The 6,524-nt window shown below is 41.0% G+C and overlaps 1 pseudogene; it reads right to left on the bottom strand.

The window, feature by feature from the left end:
- Nucleotides 1-5,593: 5,593 nt before the first annotated feature.
- The window catches only part of LOC101652388, a 4,000-nt pseudogene continuing 3,069 nt past the window's right edge, over nucleotides 5,594-6,524 (bottom strand).

Genomic DNA, 6,524 nt, shown 5'->3' on the forward strand with positions numbered 1-6,524 from the left:
TGGTGCCTGGAACAGAGTGAAGGAGGGAGGGGGGGCGTCCGAGGAAGAGATTGTGAGGGAGCCTTTAAGGCAGGGTAAGGAAGCGGAATTTATCTGAGTGAAATGGGAAGCCACTGGAAGGGGAATGATGGTAAATAAATATTCTTTTTGGTTCCTAGATTTGTATAACTTCTCTACAGAAAGAAATCATTTCAATGATTCTGGAAAGAATCACTAAAATTCTATACCTGCTAGCCAGACCTATCTGGCCTCTTCAAAATAAAGTGAAATTGAATTTTTTTTTCTCTTTATAAAGCTGCTAGTATTTTCGTTTTGAGAGAAACTAATCCTGCCAACCCTGACCTCATCGGAATGGGCAAACCATGGTCAACCTTGAACAAGCTGGACATACAGGACGATTTTAGGTGGTTTGATGTAAAATGTACTCACATTTGTTTCTTCCCATACACCTAACCTAATGTACTGGGACCTGGGGGTGCTGTGGGTTAGACATTGGACTGCTAACCAGGAGGCTGTCAGTTCAAATCCACCAGCCACTCCATAGAAGAAAGATGAGGCAGTCTGTTCCTCTGAAAATTCACAGTCATAGGTCGCTGTGAGTCGATAGAGACTGGATGACAAAGAGCTTGGTATTTCAGTGGTTTCAACCTAATATAAGATGGGAACAGCACAGTGCTCACACCAGGGAACCATAGTTCTTATTTAGCTGCTTTCGTGAACATCACTAATAGCGAGTCTACTGGGAAAACCCAGACCTTCTCTTTCTGGTGCCAAGGTTCTCGTTAAAATAACTTCAAACTTTCATTTCCATTTCTACCATAAAAACATCCTCAGCTCAGGTTAAATCAACACCCCGTGGCACCAAACGAATTCCTCTCAGTTTGCAATAACTCACATTCATGAATACCTCTTTCTTATTTTAAAAAGTGCATAAACACTGCATGGATATACTGTCAATGCAAACTATGTAAGACATACATCTGTACCTAAGAATTTATTCCTACCTACCCATCCTAACCCTTATTCGACTCCCCAAAGGGATAACTTATGCATAATTATGAAGGAATCCTTCCATTCTTTCATGTATATACCAACCCACAAATATACACAGACATAAAGATTCATACATGTGGAATTTCATTTCAACAGAATCACATAATGCACATTATCCTGCAACTTAAATTTTCTTCTTGTTTGGAGAACTTGCTTTTCTATCAGTGCAAAGAGATGGAGCGCATTCCTTTTACCCACTGCAGAGAACTGTCTTGAAAGGATGCAGCGTAGTATATTGTGATCCTGCCTCTGCAGTCAGTCATGATGGGTTTTTCCGAAATGTTCTGTGATTAAAAAACGTTTCAATAAATGCGAACCGTGTGCAGCGTTTCAGCAGTTTCTTTAGCATAAGTTGTTAGAAGTTATATAGTAGATCACAGAGAGCTCTTAATTTAAGACGTTGAGAGGTACAAGAAAATTGACCTCAAAAACGTTGTATAATTTCACATTCTACAATCTGTCTTTGAGCATACCTAATTCTATGTAAGATTCCCAGTAAGTTATTATCTGTCTTAGTATTATCTTGTTTTCCAATAAGTTGGTTAAAAATTATGACTTGTTTTTATTTGTTTTCTTCTGATGATTAGTCTGAGGTTTTTTGTTGTTGTTGTTTCAAATTATCCTTGCTAATTTGTATATTCTCTTTATTTCTCTATTTTTCCTATTGGATTTTTTGGCTCTTATTCTTATTTTTAGTAAGTTTTTTAGATTTTTTGGATAGTAATCCATTTTCTGTTGTCAGTAGATACTCTTTAATCATACAGAAGTTAAAAATTGTTATTAAAATAAAATGAACGCTGATTGCTCGCGATCCCTCATGTGTTGTCATTCGGTGCCATTTACTTAGTTCCGACCCATAGCAACCCTATGACCAACAAATGAACATGGCCATTCTGTGTCATCCTCCCAATTGCTGCAGCCGCTGCATCAATCCATCTTCTTTTTTGTTGGCCCTCCAGTTAACCACGCATGATGTCTGCGGTAGTTACACAGTCTCATGTCAACTTGAAGGAATTAAGAGTGAAGAGGTGGAGTTTAGCCTGTCAATCAGGTCGCAGCTGGATTGGAGGGCTGCAGAGATAAATGGCTCTCTGGAGCCAGCCTACCTCTTTCTGCTTTCACCTTTTTGTTGATAAGCCACACAGAGACTTGCTGAGACCTGTGAGAGCCCCTCTCTCTTCATCACCTTCTTGTTGAAGAGCCACACTCAGAGAGCTGGAGGAGCCATGTGGAGAACCACACCAGCGTTGAGATGCTTCCACTGCCATTGGATCCATAGACTTTGCACCCACTGGCTTGTGATCTTCCTGCATTCGGCATCATTGCATGCAACTGCATGAGTCTGAAGAGGGATTTGTGGACTAAGATCAGACTTGTGGGCTAATATTGGACTTACACACTTGATCTGGACTGCGGTGGGATGTTTTCTCAATATACAATTGCTTTTTGATATAAAGCTCTCTCTAACACACACATGGCTGTCTCTAGATTTGTTTTTCTAGTCAACCTGGACTGATACAATATCCTTCTCCGGGAAGTGATCTTTCCTGACAATATGTCCAAAGTATATAAGGTGGAGTCTTTCCATCCTTGCCTCTAAGGAGCACTCTGATCATACTTCTTTCAAGATCAGTTTGTCCTTTTAGCATTCATGGTACTTTCAATATTCTTCTCCAGCACCACAATTCAAATGTATCCTCTTTCTTAGGTCTTCCTTATTCAGTGTCCAATGTATATAAAGGCAGTTGAAAATATGTCGAGTAAAGTGCACCTTAGTCCTCAAAGTAAAGTTCTTGCTTTTCAATACTCTAAAGATGTCTTGTGCAGCAGATTTACCTAATGCAATTCATCCATTGATCTCTTCACTGCTGCTTCCATGAGCATTGATTGTGGATCCAAGTAATCAAAATCCTTAACAACTTCAACCTTTTCTTCATATAGCATGATGCTACCTATTGGTCCAGTTTGGAGAATTTGGGTCTTCTTTACATTGAGTTATAATCCAAACTGAAAGTTGGAATCCTTCTTCTTCATTAGCAAGTGCTGCAAGTCCTCCTCACTTTCAGGAAGCAAGGTTGTGTCATCTGCATATCACAGGTGGTTGATAAGGGTTCCTCCAATCTTGATGTTGATTTTTCTTCAGATAATCTAGCTTTTCTGATGATTTTCTCAGCACAATTTGAATAAATCTTGTAGCTCCAGTGGGGTTGGAAGCATCTCAGCAGTGGTGGGTCTCCATGTGACTCCTCCACTTCTCGGAGTCTCTCAACAGCAGGAAAGGGAAGGCAGAGAGAATGTGTGTCCCGCCTCCAGGGAGGAAGACAGCAGTTCCCAGGAGAAGGCCGTGCCCACACATTGGCTATGACCTGATTGATAGGCTAGACTCCAACCCCTTCATGAAAGAGATTATGTAACTGCCACCCCTAGCATAGCAAATCATATGGTTTTCTAATTCAAAATGGCCAATAACAGTCCATTTCAAGTCACTAATGCCTAGGATATTGATATTTGTGTGTTCTATATCATTTTTGATGATTTCTAATTTTCCCATGTTCATATTTTACACATTCCAAGTTCTGATCATTAGTAGATGTTTGTACATGTCTCCCTACCTTGTGTTGTGCCCCACAAACAAATCAAGATCTGACAAGCCTCCACTCCCACAGACTTTACCCTCCATAATAATGGTCACCAAGGTCAACTCTCCATGGTCATGGTCACCATGGTCAACTCCACTCCAAGAAAGCAACCCCTCCTCAGTCCCATTATGAGTGCCTTCAATATGGATTGCAATACAAAATAAATAAAAAAAACAAGAAGGAGATAGCGGTCAGGGTAAGATATGAAAATAATACTAATTTATCAAGGGGCCATGAAGGTGGGTGAGGGGGAAGAGGAGCTGATACCAAGGGCTCAATAGAAAGTAAATGTCTAGAAAAGAATGATGGCCACATATGTACAAATATGCTTGATACAATTGATGTGTGGATTGTTTTAAGAGTTGTACGAACTCCCAATACAATGATCATTTAATAAAAAAAAAGAAAACAAAACTGGACCAACAGACTTCAAGATAAATGAGGCAAAGATTGAAGTTGTCAGGAATTGGCATTTCCTTGGATTCATAATTAAATACGAATGGAAGGAGCTAGTCAAGAATGCAAACAACAGATGCTCTTGGCAAGACTACTGCATAGGTCCTCTTTAAAAAGTGAAGACCAAACATGAGACCTCAGGTGTGTCTGACCTAAGCCAAGATATTTTCAGTCCCCGCATACAAGGTAAAGTTTGGTTGTTTTTCCAAGTTGCGATTATTGCAGTCTTGTTATTTACAAACATTTCCAAGTATTGTAGATTTAAAGAGATTGCTTTTATTTCCTTGTGCAAGCATATTAAATAACTGCACCAGTGCTTCGCTTTCTAGTAAATCGGAGACTCAAACATCCTGTTTTTCACAACAGTCACATTATGCTTTTAAAAACCAGCTATAAAAACGTACAAACAGCCCACATGTACAGATTGACAAAAGATGTACAAATTACACTTAAAAAAATAACAAAGAGTGATTTGATAGTAAAATTATATTTGTGACCGAGGTCAACTCATTTATTTATTCTTTTTAATTTTTTATTTACTTATTTTTAATACTGTGAGATATGGCAAAATAACTCTGCATAATTTATACAGTAAGTTGCCTTCTGGTTAGTTGACCCTGGACTGACAGTCTGACAAACGCACAGCGCTTGCGAATCTGCTTGTGTTTAGAAATCCCTAAGCCTCGTCCAAGTGCTGGGATCCACTGTCATTATTTCATTTCTTAAAAAAAAAATAGCTATTTAATTCTCTTTCAGTAATGTCTGTATTTGCATTAAAATGTTGTAGCTTCCATCTTGACTGTTTCTGGAGGGAATGGTCAGCCTAGTGCACCTTGCCCACTGAGAGGGGTTTTGCAATGCCTCTGACCTCTTGAATGCCCACATGCTCTTTCTTTTAAATTCCAGTTGAGTTCTCACTGGCCGTACAGCCAATGTTCCAGTTGCCCTTCGCTGAGTCAAGTCCTCCTAAAATAAGATCATAAGCTTCCCGTCCCCCTCGCCACTGAGACTCAACCCAGAACCTGACCGGATAAGCCTATGATTCTTCCCCATACCGAACCCCACAAAGTCCACGATGAGACCTGTGTGTGAAGAAACTGCTTTGGTCATAAAAATATAAAGGTATTTTATAGTTTCTTTCCCAGAACTATATAAAACCATTCCAGTAATCTGAATGTTTAATTCACAAGATGACAGGAGACTGAAAATCCAAACTGGAGTACTGGCCCATGGAATTATCCATTGCTTGGTTGAAGATAGAAGAAGCAAAAGTTACCAACATTAAAAAAAAATTTTTTAAAGGACAAATACAAAAGTTCTATCCAACAGATAGAACATCCAGTTTTGTTTTTCTCTTCGTAGCCATATAGGTCCTTTACAGTCCAAAGTCTCCCAGGAATGCGACGGATTGAACTTCGGCTAGAAGGCCACTGCTGAGTAAGCTTCTAGTAGTAGCTGCCTAAGTGTGAGGGGACATGGGTGTTGGGGTGGCGGGGAACATGGGGGTTGGGGTAGATTCCACCAGTGGGGGAGGTCCAGTATTGCGATGCCGCTCCAAAAAAGCTGGAGGAAGTGACCGGCATGGAGGAGGGGTGGGGGAAACAAAGGTCACCTTCTGTTGGTGGGCGTGGTAGGAAGGCATGTAGGGGATATCAGAAGGGTACGTATACATCGATGATTCAGTCGGATGTGGCTGCAGGGCCTGGGCGATGCCGTGGAAGTCAAATTTGTTGGCATACCTTTTGCCATGCACTTTGGTCATAATGTTTTTGTCGCAGTAGTATCGCAGGGCTCGGCTGAGCTTGTCATAATTCATGTTGGGCTTGCTCTTCCATTCTCCCCAGCGCCTGGCCACCTCGTCAGGGTCCATCATTTTGAACTCCCCGTTGGTGCCCTCCCAGGTAATGCAGCTGGCGTTGGCACTATCAGAGAGCAGTTCGAGGAGGAATTGCCACAGCTGGATCTGCCCACTTCCAGGGTTGGCCAAGCGACTGCTCGGCGGGCCCAGGATCTGATAGGGAACTGGTTGGGGTCGTTGCTCAGTATTCTTGCTCATAGTTTGTGTTCCTCCAAGCGGAGGGCTTTTGTTGAAGCCAGAATACTCTCAGATAGAGAGTAGATGTTTGTTTGACCTCTCCCTCCTAGAAGTTTTCCATCTTTGTCTAGCCAGAGGTCAGATAAAGCCACACTATTTACTTGGTTGCTTTTCTGGGGAAAATATGGGAAGTAGGAAAATAGAAAGTTTGTAAATCCACTTGCTTCAGCCATTAAAATTTGATCTTTAAATGGGTTTAGGCTATGACTGCAAATAAAGCTTTGAAAAGATATGCCTCACCCAGTGCTTTGGAGTTCTCAGGAACCAGTAGTCTTTGTCAG

Source organism: Echinops telfairi, unplaced genomic scaffold, assembly GCF_000313985.2.
Source record: "Echinops telfairi isolate 266 unplaced genomic scaffold, ASM31398v2 ScPeMD7_7469;HRSCAF=8507_1, whole genome shotgun sequence".
Classification (NCBI taxonomy): domain Eukaryota; kingdom Metazoa; phylum Chordata; class Mammalia; order Afrosoricida; family Tenrecidae; genus Echinops; species Echinops telfairi.